Here is a 15,334-nt window from a genome sequence, read left to right as displayed (position 1 = left end):
ATGTTTTATATTTATATTGATCTTAAGGGAAAGGCTACACCATTGACACAGCAGTTCACTAGTCCTTGTATTAAGAATTTAATAATAACATATGAAGCGATTTGTACGAAAAGTAAACATTCACTATTTGGAGGGGGGGGGGATTACAATCTTATGAAAGAAAGGAAAATGTAGCCTAATGTAAGCTATTTTCTATCAGCTATCTTAAAACCTATACTACAAATCATTAGCAGATGGATTATTGATTGATGGATGGATTTCTAAATGGTCTAATTAAGCGATGACGTTTATATGTTCCCCTTTAAAGGCCCACTTTCATGTTGTATTTTTGTTCAATAAACAATGTGATTAGGCCAACAGTGACTTTCATGAAGAGGGAAAAAAAAGATTATCGAAATTGACCCAGTTTTAGCGTTTTTCTCAAACATTTTGTCGACCCAACCACAACCACCACGCACGTGGATATTTTAATCCATGGTTCATAACGTGCGTGTGTCATCTTAACGAATGGAATGTAACACATGTCTTCACAACAAGTTAGGTGTGAATGCATCTGAGAACGTATTTAACACACCTGACGACCGGCGCTATTGATATGCAAATAGCGAGTACTTATGCAACCCCGTCCCATGAAGAACGCATGCCTGCTGGTGGCAGGAAGCAGAGAGCCTTGCTACTACTAGCCGAGGAGCTAGTATCTGTTTCACCTAACACTATTGCTCCGTGATCATAGCCATTTATCTCTCAAGCTAACCACTATTTGTAAAAGCCACAACCACGTTACCATATTTGTAAATACTAATGTAAATCATTGTGTCGTTGTACATATTGTGTATATAACGTTAGTAGCTAAGTTAGCTAGCTTGGTAGCCAGCATAGCATTCTCGAAACTCCTAACATGCCCCAATTTAAAATGGTTCTCTGTGGAATGGAACTTATGGACACAACAGTAGTAACTTTAGTAGTTATAAGGTGTTTGAGCTTGTAACGTTAACGTTAGTTAGCTATCGTGGTAGCCCCTTTCGTGACTGATGCACCGAGTGCTATCCGAGGGGCTGCTATCGTATCAACATGCCGTGACGTGTAGCTTGCTAGCCGGCATGATGCGTGTGCAGTGCTTTGCCCCACAGGTCTGAGAAGAAGCTGTGGACCTGCACATTTTACTCATTCCCCAAACTCCTCTACATGCCCCGATTTAAAATGGTTCACGACAGTAGACATAATGCTAACGTTAGCGGGGTAACGTTAACGTTAGCCAGAGCCATATAGCTAGCTTGGTACTATGACCCGGACGGGCATAAGGCATAAGGCGACAGCCTACCAGACCAATAGCGGCTCCGTATTGAACAACAGGCTGCCTATTGGTACATGTAGTTCTATTTTTACGAAATTAAAAACCTTATAACTACCTTGTTTCAACCAATTGTAGCTGGTCCATCGAAATCTCTCAGACGATTAAACCCATTTGCGTCTTGTAAGGCGTCCATTTGGATCAAGGAAATAGCTTTCTGCACTCGTCAAACTCCATTGTAGTGGATCAGAAGTAGGGGAAAGTTACCTGAAGTGACGTCACGGCACTGATAGCGTCTGCTAAGCTTTTTCATTCGCTCCATACATGTTATTCGTGCGTGGACCTTTTTAACCCTTTCTGAGTGGAATTTCCGGCGTCAAATGGACAAAAATAAATAATGAAAATAGATTCCAATGATGTAAACTACCCATAATTGAAGAGTAGGGTTTAACCTGCAAGTTGGCCTTTAAAGTAGTAGGCCTAATTCAGCATTCCTAATGAAACCCTTCATATACTTATATACTGTTTAAGATCTATAGACTTACTTGTCTTAGAAGCTCTGCTGCAGCCTGCAACACTTGCAGCTCTGATATCTACACTTGCAGTAGATAGATATAACTTTGCAGTTTAGAACCATTTCCCCCTCTCCCCTGCCTCAGTAGCCTATACTGTTGTTTTGTGTCAGCCTTAGAGATGGTGATAGACGAATACTTACCCATAGGTCAAAGATATCGGCTACAGCACAGTGTTATGGCATCTCTTGAAGCGAACACCCATTCACCCTTGGTTTGAGAGAAAGAATCGATTAATAATTGCATTTATTTTTCCTGAGTTTTAAGTGTGTTGTGCAAATGCAGCAGTTAAGTCAAGAGTCAAGTCAAGAGTCAAGAGTTTTATTTGTCACGGCATTGATTGATTGATTGAAAACTTTATTAACAGATTGCAGAATGGGTACAATACAGTACAGCTCAATACACACAATTGTTAAGGGGATGCAGACCAGAGAAAGACTTTCGTCTTGTTTCCACCAGGGTCCCCCATTTTCAATTCATCAGGACATATATGACATACATGACATACAGATAGTCAGTACTGCTACATCTATACATTTATGACATACCAGATTTGCAAATACAGTACTGTTTGTGATACAGAAGGAGTCAAGAAAAGGGAGTATATACATTTGACGTAGAAACTGTACATTGGAGGAGGTTGGGTGGGGGGGGTTGGGTACACTGGGATATTGACAATCATACTGGGTAATTTACATTGGAGGTGGTTGGGGGGGGGGGGGGGGCACACTGTATAAACAAGCAAAACTGTACATTGAGGGGGGGGAGACTCTGTACAAACAAACAAAATTGTACATTGGACTATTGACAAAACCATACTAGGTAAATGACTGTACATTGGAGGGGGTTGGGTTAGGATATTTACAGGGGCCAGTGTTGGATTGCAGTCTCCCGTAGGTGTCTCTTGAGAGAGGTTTTGAAAGTGGGTAGTGATCCACATTCCTTTACAGCTTTGGGTAGGGCGTTCCACATTGATGTGGCATAATTGCGAAACGTGTTTAGTCCCTTATTTGAGCCGAATCTGGGTTTAACATGATTTGTGGAGCTCCCTCTGGTGTTGTGATCGTGGTATTCACTGACCTTTGGGAAGTATTTTGCCATGTACATGGGTACCTTGGTCGTGTAGTGTATCTTGTAGACCAGGCCCATTGCAAGTTGCTGTACTCTGTCATCTACTCTAAGCCATCCTAGGTTGTCAAAGTGGGCAGGGGTGAGGTGGGTTCTAGGAGTAAGGTCAAGCAGTAGTCTGACCAGTTTGTTTTGAGATGTTTGTAATTTTGTTTTTAGCGCCTTTGAGGTGCTTTGGTACCATGAGGTGCAAGCATAGTCGTAGTACCCCTGAATGAGTGCTCCTGCCAGAGTCTTCAGGGTATTCTTGTTTACCAGAGAGGAGATCCGGTACAAGAACCGAGTTCGTTGGTTGACTTTTTTTATTACATTGGATGCCATTTTGTCACAGGAGAGATTAGCCTCTAGGATGGAACCCAGGTAGGTAATTTCATCTTTCCTTGTGACAATATTGTCACCCACTGTAACTGAGAAGCCGTCGGTCTTGCTGAGTTTGTTATTTGAACCGAATAGAATGGACTCTGTTTTGCCCATGTGTAATGATAGTTTGTTATCAGCGAGCCATATGCAGATTCTGCCTAGTTCCGAGCTGAGGGTTTTTTCAACCTGTAACTTGTTCTTGTCAGAGACCAGCAGGGCTGAGTCGTCCGCAAACAGGAACAAGTTGCAGTCACAAGCTGACGACATGTCATTTGCATAAATTAGGAACAGTAGCGGTCCTAGTATGCTTCCTTGTGGAACACCACAGCTCACTGTGAGAGGGGGGGATAGGGTACCGTTTACCTCCACCATCTGTTCCCTCCCCTCAAGGTAGGATTGCATCCAGCTCACTGATAGACTATCAAAACCAATTGCTTTTAGCTTGTCAATCAGAATGGAGTGATTGACCGTGTCAAAGGCCTTTTGTAGGTCCAGCATGACCATGCCGCAGTATTTGCCTGCGTCCACCTCTTGTTTGATGTGGTCATTCAAATAGAGAAGGCATGTGTCAGTGGAGTGGGATGTTCTGAAGCCAGATTGGAATTCGTAGATTAGATTTTTTTCCGCTAGGTACTTTTCGACCTGTTCGTAGACTATTTTTTCCATGACTTTCGAGATGGAGGTGAGAATAGAAACAGGCATACAAGTATACAATGAAATGCGGGTGGTCTTGCCCGCAACGATGTGCAATACAGTAGTACAACATATAATAGAATCCAATAAAACAACATTGTGCAATAAACAGGTAACATAGTGGGACATCTCGGTATTTGTACATAGTTATTTACAGAGCATGGAGGACATGCTAGGTCCTTTGGTAGTGCAATACACTGTTACTGTTGCTATACTATTTTTAAAGTGACCTTTCCTTTGTGGCCATAAGTGTGGGCGTGTGCAGCATGAGTGTGTGCTTGCTCATGTTAAAGTGGCTGCTAGTGTGCGAGCGTGCACAGCGTGCGTGTCGTGTGTGTGCTCATGTGTGCTTGTGTGTGGAGAGTTCAGTGTTCTGTGGCACTCAGTGTTCATTGTTCAAGGCTCTGATGGCCTGGGGGAAGAAGCTGAGCCGAAGCCTATCTGTCCTAGTAGCTGGGGTTCGCAGGCGTCTGCCTGACCTCAGCAGCTGGAACAGGCTGTTATTGGTGTGGTGAGGGTCTTTCATTATTCTGCAGGCTCTGGATTTGCACCTCTTGTTGTATAGAACCTGCAGGGGATTGATTGATTGATTGATTGATTGAAAACTTTATTAACAGATTGCAGAATGGGTACAGTACAGTACAGCTCAATACATACAATTGTTAAGGGGATGCAGACCAGAGAAAGACTTTCGTCTTGTTTACATCAGGGTCCCCCATTTTCAATTCATCGTAACATATATGACATACATGACATACAGATAGACAGTACTGCTACATCTATACATTTATGACATACCAGATTTGCAAATACAGTACTGTTTGTGATACAAAAAGAGTCCAGAAAAAAGAGTATATACATTTGATGTAGAAACTGTACATTGGATTGGGTAGGTGGGGGTGGGGGGGACTGTACATTGGAGGTGGTTGGGTGGGTGGGGTTGGGTAGGAGTGGGGGGGGGAGGTTGGGTAGGAGGGGTGGGTGGGGGACACTGTACAACTGTACAAACAAAACTGTACATTGGAATATTGACAAGACCATACTTGGTAATTTACTGTACATTGGGGGGGGTTGTGTTCGGACATTTACAGGGGCCAGTTTCGAGTTGCAGTCTCCCTTAGGTGTTTTTTGAGAGTGTTTTTGAAGGTAGTGCAATACCCGCGGTACGCTCGGCTGAGCGCACCACTCTCTGTAGGGCCTTCTTGTCCTGTGCCGTGCTGTTTCCATACCAGGCTGTGATGTTTCCAGTCAAGATGCTCTCTACAGCTCCGGAGTAGAAGGACAGGAGTATCTTCCCCGATACTCTGAACTTCCTTAACTGTCTCAGGTGGTAGAGGCGCTGCTTCGCCTTTTTTACGACTGTGTCTATGTGTTACATAAAAAAAGTGGAGTTGTGACCAAAAAAATGCACAGCAGTCAGCAGTTTTTAATCATGAAGTGTGACAATGATGTTCTCAGAGGCGGTATGCAGTGAACTGGTGGAGAAATAATTAAAATCACAATAGGATTGAATCAAAAGTTGTGATGTGGTGTCACGGATAGAGTATTGCTTAAACCAGCAGTGTAGGTAGCTAGAATTCTGACAAATAAATCATAAAAAGATTGTCACGAATGAGTAGGGTAATGTACTGACCAATACTGACTAGTGGCTTCTAAAGGTTTTAACGTGGCTCAGGCTTATGACCAATCAAGGGAAGCTGTCAGGGAAAGGCCCATACCGCATTGGTCGCTGCGGTTTTCAGTCACACTTCATGTGAGAGGCAAGAGCATAGAAACATGGCGGATGAAAAACAGTGCAGAACAGCATCAATTGGATCAATGAAAACAGCTTATTTTGTGACATTTTAAAATATATCTTCAGACCAGCATGAGACTGCTATCATCACCTCTTGCAAGGTAACCACCCACAGCAGCTTTAATAATTGAATCATAGTCCTATAGTAATAATCGTAAGTTCCCGCCCATATTTCACAATCTCCTCTCTGATGGATAAACATCTTCATTGAGGAAGCCATTCGCTTCTTTTCACCACCACCATTGATACCATCCGGAGGTCAAGTTAGGCTATGAATATTAAAAAGATAGTTCCCGGCTTTATAGAAGCCTATCAGATTAATTATGAATTGTGAGGCCTTTCAGTTCATCCACATTTCCCATAATGACGGCATGTTCCTTTAAGGAGAAGACGATAATTACTATGTACCCTAGCCAAAGCAGAGAGAAAAGACACCCTCACGATGACTGTGTTACAGCACAGGTCAGGTAAATGTTTGTCATGGCACAGGTCAGGTAAATGTTTGTCATGGCACAGGTCAGGTAAATGTTTGTCATGGCACAGGTCAGGTAAATGTTTGTCATGGTACAGTTCAGGCAAATGTTTGTCATGGCACAGGTCAGGTAAATGTTTGTCATGGCACAGGTTAGGTAAATGTTTGTGTCACAGTGCAGGTCAGGTAAATGTTTCAACACCATTATCACTGCTTCAGACACCTACAACATTCACACTTAAAGCCTGAAGACTTTGGAGGACAGGAGCTGGACTGTTTGGTGTTCTCATTTTCTGCCCGCTACCTCCACTGATTAGGCCGCGCTCTGGGCTGTCCACTGAGATTAACCCTGTTGCAAGTTACAACAAGCATCTGCTGAGCCCTGGTCGCATCAGCATTAACACCTTTAGATGGGGCCTTCGAGAAGTAACTAGTCCATGTGCATTACATCTTTACAGAGATGGATTCTGGTTAGATGCATAGTAAGTTGTAAAGACCCCCTCTGCCACAGGTTTACTGTACTGCTGAGAAATAATCAATGGATTCTTCCCTTATCTCCCAAGGGTGGTTGAAGTAGCGATTAGTGTCAAGCACCCAGCCATCCGTCAACAGCTGACAGAGCATTCACTTTTTTTTTTCTTTTTTTTTTTACTATCTTTTTTCCCCCTCCTCTTTTTCCGATTTGTCTCCCATCCCACTGTTAGTCGTTATGCCAATTCCCAACTCCCTTCCTGGTTGTTGCGCACCCCCCCTACTGTTGGTCCGGGAGGCCGGAGACTATCACATGCAGCCTGGCAGCTCAGATTCTCACTGGGAAAGTGTAACGTGTGGAAGGTCACACTACCTCCCTCCAGTTCCTTCCTTCGCTGAGCAGGCGCCCCGACCGAACTGTAGGAGTATTTTTCTGTTTACAACGCCCAGGACCGATCCATCAGCTTTCCCACCCTCTAATACTACCAATTGTATTAGTACGGACGACCAGCCAAACTGAAAACAATGTGGAGAGCTGGGATCGAACACGCGAACCCAGCGTCTCCAGCATTGGTGGTGAGTGCCTTGCCCACTGCACCACCTGGCCGCCATTAGCATTAACTTTTTATCTGCCTGAAGAGTTGTCGACCTCAAACGCACCTTAATATGTGGTCAATTTAACTGAATGCAGTCACAACATGAAGCACTAGTACACACACTGTAGCTCTACTAGCAAAAATAAACAGCCTTGATGCTCTGGGAAATGAGAGCAAAGCGTATAGCAGTAACCAATTTCAATCCCCCCCAGACAACAGTACAACAATGAACTTCTTACTTCCAAAGAGGGAGGAGATCAGTCACTATTCTGCAGAATGCAGTGCTGAGGAGGAGGTCTGCATAGCGAGTACCTAGCTGCTTCAAACGTAATCTCCCGCTATAATCCCTGCAGCATATTCTCCAGTCTCTGGGAGAGAATTCACTTCTTCCCTGGGTCTCATGGTATTGCTTTGCAGTGTATGCAGTTTCCTGTTTGCACCAAGCCTGATGAATCTGTCATGAAGTTGTCAAGCCTTCCCTTCGTCTATTGACTATATTTTCATGCTTACAGTTCCTATCATGAAATGCCCATTTTCTCGATAGTTTAGTTCAATGTCGGTCGGTACGTTGTTTCATTTGGCATTTAGCTAGATTGCCAAGGGAAGCAGATACATTCTTGTATTAACAAGGTTATCAGTAGTTACGACCAGTGTCACATATTCATTATTTATCATCTATTATAGGAAAGGTCACATCTTACAGTGTGATAATTCGGGTCATTAACATGCCATCCCTTGCTGAAAGAGATTCACAGTTGATAGGGTGAAAGTGCTGCAGCCCATACACAAGGTGAGATTCAAAAGCTATTCAAACCCAAAGCTAAATTAGTTGAATTGATGTGTCTCACAAACGGTGTATTGCAAATATAAACCAATGCATTGAGTGTGATGGAGTGATGACAGAAGCCACGAGTAACCAGGTAATCTTCAATTACAGTGCTGGATTGTTACTGCATCTCTTTGCAGGCTTTCCCCCCCACATTTCTCATTCAGCCCATTTCACAGTGAGTCAAGGCAAAATGGACGCAGAGAGGTGACGTCAGTCTCCTTGACAAGGTGTTGCTAGTTGCCGTGGTGCCAGCAGGGTGATGGTGTACACTGAGATCTCACACAGGGGACCGGTGACGTGACTCCTGCCGGCCTGCACCTTCTCCCAAAGGGGGGACTCCTGCATGCACACGGAGCACACGTCTGGGTGGGAGGGGCTATGACCTAATAAGGCAAACCAACCAATCGCCGCTACTCTCCTCGCAATCTGGGGCTCTGCGCTGTTGTGTCCTCCTCACCAGGGGCAGCCTGGATAGTGTAGACACCAGGCAGGAACACAGTGCAGCCCAGTAATGACTGTCATGTCCTCCGGGACTGTGTCCAGATATCACGCTATCATCGCTGTGGACCAGCCAGAATACATTAGACCAAGGGTACCGCGAGCAGGAGTACACGCACACACACACACGCACACACACACACACACACGCATGCACGCACGCACACACACACACACACACACACACACACACACACACACACACGCATGCACGCACGCACACACACACACACACACACACACACACACACACACACACACACACACACACACACACACACACACACACACACACACACACACACACACACACACACACACACACACACACACACACACACACACACACAACAGAGACCAATATATCACAACTGAGAGACGACTTGGCCTCTGTGCTGCATGGTGGCCAGAACTAAGGCATGAAAAATTTATGGATGCTTTAAAAAACACTCAGCAGCAGGACATCCCTGGCAGTTCAGCAGCCGATTGATGAATGATGTAGTAAAAAAAAAAAAAAAAACGAAGCATAAATGTAGATAGCTGTGTGGATTATTTGTAGCTGCGACAGAAGCTTTATACAGTAGCTCGCTCTGTTGGTTTATTGGTTGGTTGGTTGGTCCACCAAAGTGTCCTCACCCTCTAGTCTAGTGGCCACAGTTTTCACCCTAGGAGGCTGAGATTTTAGATGGAGGTCAAGCGTTTATGTGTGTGTGTGTGTGTGTGTGTGTGTGTGTGTGTGTGTGTGTGTGTGTGTGTGTGTGTGTGTGTGTGTGTGTGTGTCCTTATGCGGTCTCAGATATTCCGGATTTATGCTCGTTTTCTGTTTAAAGATAATTAAATTCACCTTTTCCTGTGTCCCTCTCTTTTCTCTTGTGTCCCCAATGCCTTTGGCTGAGACAGAGTTATGATTTATGAGACACACAGTTTGTGTGTGTGTGTATGTGTGTGTTCATAGCCCATAGGAGTACCTATCCCTTCCTGCTGTACCAGAAAAGAGCACAAAATTGTCTCTTTCCTCGCTAACAAAAGATTCAGATTCACCCCTGAGAGCAGCAGTGGTTTCACCATTGAAGCCTCTGCCTTTTTCCTGCCCCGCTACTAGAGATTTCCTCTAAACCAACTTGTGCAGAGGGCGTATAGATCGTTTCGCTTAGCGTTAGATGAAGCAAGATGGTATTGGTTTAACCTCTGACCTCTCAGAAACCACACTGTGATGATAGCCCATAGGAGAGCAGTTATAAGCCAAACCCAGAGGTGCTGTTCCCACCATCTGCAGAGAACAAATATATTTTGGAGGCATGAGGCATAATAACACTGGCTTGATACAAACATTCCTCACATGGCTTCATTACCGAATTGAGGAAGCAATTATTTATCGGAAATATTATATTATAAATTACATTGTCAAATTCTATATATTATTCACGGACATTATATACTTTATACTTTAGAGAAAAGTCATTTGAACATATAATTATATATTTAACCTTTACTCCCACCGAAATGTTTTAATATAGCCTATAAAAAAAAAAAAATTGTATTTTTTATGAATAGTTTTCAGAATACAAATACTTTGGATCTCTCTGCATCTGTAGATCTCTTTGCATCTGTATATCTATTTGCATCTGTAGATCTCTCTCTGTCTATAGATCTCTCATGTCTGGCCTAATTCTGTCCTTGGCTATTCATCACAAACTGCAGGCTACTTCTAGACTACCTGAGGAAAGGGTAAACCAGCATTATGATGATATGATTCACTTGATGATTCCATTCACTTGTTCATTAACCCTTTCACTACCACACTACAAAGGGTTAACACTTTCATTACCACACTACAGAAGGTTTACCCTTCACTACCACACTACAGACGGTTAACCCTTCACTACCACACTACAGACGGTTAACACCTAGTGAGTTAAAGGGTTAGTAGTGTGGTAGTGAAATGGTTAACCGTCTGTAGTGTGGTAGTGAAAGGGTTAAACTGGCAAAGTACCTTGACAACATTTCAATAATGTCTTTGTTTGCTTGTTCAACTATTAGGTTGGCCTTTGCAGGCACAGCCCACGATGTGTGCCCCCCCCCACACACACGCACATAAATGGTGCATAAATCTTGTTCGCTGCCTGTTCCATTTTGGGTGATGTGATGTGAACATGAGCCTGGATCTAATCTACTTCACTGAGCTCTCGTCCTCTGAGTCGTGCCTCTATCTGCCGGCAAGGGACAGCGCAGTGCAGCACCAGTGTGGGCGTTTGTTGACGTGACCCCCCGGGGGATATCTTCAAACAGGCGCGGCACGCAGATATAAACACTAGATGGCTCAAGGCGGAGTCTCCCGCGTAGTTGAGTGGACTACTGCTTTAAGGTGATGATATGCACAAACAAAAATACTCTTAACGCGCTGAAATCTTGACGGATTTACAAACGGTTTGGTTTATTACAAACGTTATTAACGTGGCTATGATTCTTGCTTTTATATGAAAGTCCATTATATGTATGCAGTATGATCTCTGACGTTTTTAACAAACCAAACGGTTGGAAATTGAGCACGCTATGGTTTCTCAGCTTCTCAGTTACAGTGGGTGACAATATTGTCACAAGGAAAGATGAAATTACATACCTGGGTTCCATCCTAGAGGCAAATCTTTCCTGTGACAAAATGGAATCCAATGTAATAAAAAAAAGTCAACCAAAGAACTAGATTCTTGTACCGGATCTCCTCTCTGGTAAACAAGAATACCTTGAAGACTCTGGCAGGAGCACTCATTCAAGGGTACTACTACTATGCTTGCACCTCATAGCAGAGGTGTGGACTCGAGTCACATGACTTGGACTCGAGTCAGACTCGAGTCACGAATTTGATGACTTTGGACTTGACTTGACCAAATAAAAAAAGACTCTGACTTCGACTTTGACTTTAACACCAATGACTCGTGACTTCACTTGGACTTGAGCCTTTTGACTTGAGAAGACTTGATACATTCCCCCATGCCCAACGATAAAAAATTATGTTATTAAATGTGCCGTGAATTAATAAATTTCCAGCTAATACACTTCATTCGCGCAGCCGGCTCCAGTGTCACCTGCGGAGATAGTGGGCGTGTTTTGTTTACACCAATCTAGACTGTCATGGCGGCGCCCAGTAATCGAGTTTTTACACATGGATATCCTCACTATTTGTCTTTTGGACCAGTGGTCGTCCGTTTATTAAGATCAAATGGACCATGGGTCAACTTCCAGACATCGGATGATTGTGGATTCGGGTATCTAAACGTTTTTCTAAAGTTTTGAGAGTACGGATTTGTGCGTGAATGGACCCGGGAACAAGTTGTTTGGGTAAGTCACTTATGTTATGGTTAAGGGTATGGAAGATGAACGTATGAGGGTCCGGATATCTTTTCTTCGAATGCGGGACGTTAATAATAATATAATTGTCCGAGTTATGAATGCCGGGAGTGTATGTTTGGTAAACCTTTCCAGTTCAACTGTGTGTGTGCGTATTGGCTTCGGTGATTCGGTACAGGGGTTTAACGGCTTAAGCTGGGTTTTGATTATCAGTTAATTCAATTTTGTGCGTCTGTATGTGTAGTTGTGTACTACTGTCGTGAGTTTGAGTCACATTGGTCTAATTTAAGCCTCCGTTATACGTTCCGTGTGACTCGTTTCATATCTGTATCTCTAATGTGCGCGCTGTGCAGTCTGTTTACTTTGGCAACACGGGTTTGATTGATTGATTGAAAACTTTATTAACAGATTGCAGAATTTTCCCACAGATTTTCTCTTTGACGTGTGGACACCGGTCTGTCCCGTGATGTAAAGGAGCTATTTTAGGGTTAGGGATTACAGTTAAGGTTAGGGTTAGGTTAAGGTTAGGGTAAGGGGTTTGGTATTTAAAATGTGTGTGCACGTGCATCTGTGTGTGTGAAAGTGTGTATGTGTGTGTGAGGCAGAGTAAACTGTGTTTATGCATCAAACTACTGTATGTGTGTGCAGTATGTGCACGTGAGGGAAAGAGATACAGTGTTGGAGAGATGTGTGTGTGTGTGTGTGTGTGTGTGTGTGTGTGTGTGTGTGTGTGTGTGTGTGTGTGTGTGTGTGTGTGTGTGTGTGTGTGTGTGTGTGTGTGTGTGTGTGTGTGTGTGTGTGTGTGTGTGTGTGTGTGTGTGTGTGTGTGTGTGTGTGTGTGTGTGTGTGAGAAAGAGAAAGAAAGTGTATGCATAAAGCTACCTGTGTGTGTGTGTGTCTTATGCATGCATGCATGCATGAATGAAGGTGTGTGTGTGTCTTATAAACGCTTGCATGAATGAAGGTATGTGTGTGTGTTTGTGATGAAAGCTGAGGTATATGAGTAGATAGGAGTGAGTCATCCTCACTGTGAAACCAGGAGCTGCTAATAGGCTGCCGCTTTAAATTAATGTATTTACCCTTTGATCCAAGACACCTCAGTCCCTCAGAATTCAGTCCACAAGATTGCATCTGTAGATACAGATAAACCTGCTCCCATATGTGCCCAAAGCAATGGTAATATTATATCACTGTGTCGCAGAGGCCTTTAGAGGGACAGGTGCTCAAATTTTTAAAAGGGCACATGTATCAAAATGTTAGAACACCAACTACAGTGTAACGTAACCAGCCACACTATAGCATTAGAAACCAATATTCAGAGAATGTAACACGTCATTTTACAACAAACTGCATCATACTATATGATTTATCAAAATGTATTATAATTATTATTATTTGAAGATTCCTCAATTGCAGACTACTCTCAGGCTGCTAGAGGACATGAGTAGTTGGTGTACCTGGACATTGCTTACAGTCCCAGCAGAAACTGACAAGAAACAGCAGACAATAATGCATACAAGAACGCATTGCTGACAGATGGGCAAACATGAGGCAAGATGCTTGGTTTGCACTAGATTTCTATTATAAGAGGGAGGGCAACACGTCGCGCAACATAACAGAAAACCATGCACCTGACCTCAGACAGACAGGCATTCAAATATTTATTTTTATTTATAATATTATTAATTGTTAAAATTATTCTTTATGAGGACCATGGGCATTGTCCTTTTCAAAAGAAAATTACAATAATAATAAAAAAAAAAAATAATTAAAGGGCACTTTGGTCATCAAGGGGCACATGGGCAAGTGCTTGGGCACCCAAAGCCCCCCCCCCCTGCACGTGCCTGGTGTTGCATTGAAAATGCAATTACCATAAAACTTAAAATAAAAGCATAGTCCCAAATAGATGCCTGTCCCAAATGTAGTGGGTTTTTTGACAAATAAAGGCAGATCTCAATTAGAAGCCCAGTCTACAGTACATTCATTGTTTATCTGGTTGCCATTGTTTTCTTTATGGTACTTTTGTACTAGGGATGTCCGATATTATCGGCCGACCGATATTATCGGCCGATATCGGCAGTAAAATGTGATATCGGAAAATATCGGTATCGGTTTAAAAACAAAAAAAAACAATAACAATATTTGTTATATATATATCCAGTGAAATTATTAGTTACCTGAAATTATTCCGTTTTTTGGACGGGGAAACCCTGCATATATCGGTATCGGTTGATATCGGTATCGGAAATTAAGAGTTGGACAATATCGGAATATCGGTATCGGTAAAAAAGCCAATATCGAGCATCCCTATTTTGTACATGTTATGTGGATTGGTGGCACCTTAACTTTGCTATCCACCGGTAGCAGCCTAGCCCCTAAACCTTATCACAATAGCGATCAATGCAAACAAGCTGGTAGTAGTGCATGCAACGAGTACCACTGAGTGTTAGATATATACCATAGCCTACACACATAGTTGTTTACATTCATCATAATTATCAAACATAATTAACTTAATTATCTTAACTAGGCATGCCTAGTCTTGTTTTCAGCAAAACACCTCGTAGACCAGCAATATCACTCACTCACTCACTCACTCGCTCGCTCGCTCACTCACTCACTCACTCACTCACTCACTCACTCACTCACTCACTCACTCACTCACTCACTCACTCACTCACTCACTCACTCACTCACTCACTCACTCACTCACTCACGCACTCACTCACTCAAGGTTAGCCACTCTGCTCCTAGTGGAGTCTCACAGTTCCTAGTTAACAACAGTTCAGTCCATGCAAGAATGCTTCATATATGACCTTATTTTTGTTTGTGTGAATTCAATGTTGTATTGGTCCTCCATCTACTGAGTATAAACCATGTCCGTTTGGCCCCTGAAAGCCACTCTAAACCCATTACATTACCCCAACTAGAATGGCACTCAGAGAGAGGTTATATATCAGCACTACACCGTGTGACGGCCCTCCCCCTCTGCCCGCTGTCATTAGGACTCCTCCTCTGCCCGATGTCATTAGGTATTTAAGATGGGTCATGTTAAGAGCTCTCTCTCTTTTCTCTTCCGTTTTTCTTTGTTTAGCTCATCCCCAAGTCTCCACCTGCCGTGGGGGACTTAGCTGGTGGTTTTTGTGCACTTTTCACACACATTACACTTCACTCATCCATACACTGCAGACATTTCTGATGATTCATTTTATTCATACAGATACCTTTTTAGTGTTGATTTGGTTATTTATTTTAGCTTAATTGAGTTAAATTATTCTTTTAGA

The sequence above is a fragment of the Notolepis coatsorum genome, assembly GCF_963971535.1.
Source record: "Notolepis coatsorum genome assembly, chromosome: 19".
Lineage (NCBI taxonomy): Eukaryota > Metazoa > Chordata > Actinopteri > Aulopiformes > Paralepididae > Notolepis > Notolepis coatsorum.
The sequence above is the reverse complement of the archived record's forward strand: the minus strand, read 5'-3'. Positions refer to the sequence as shown.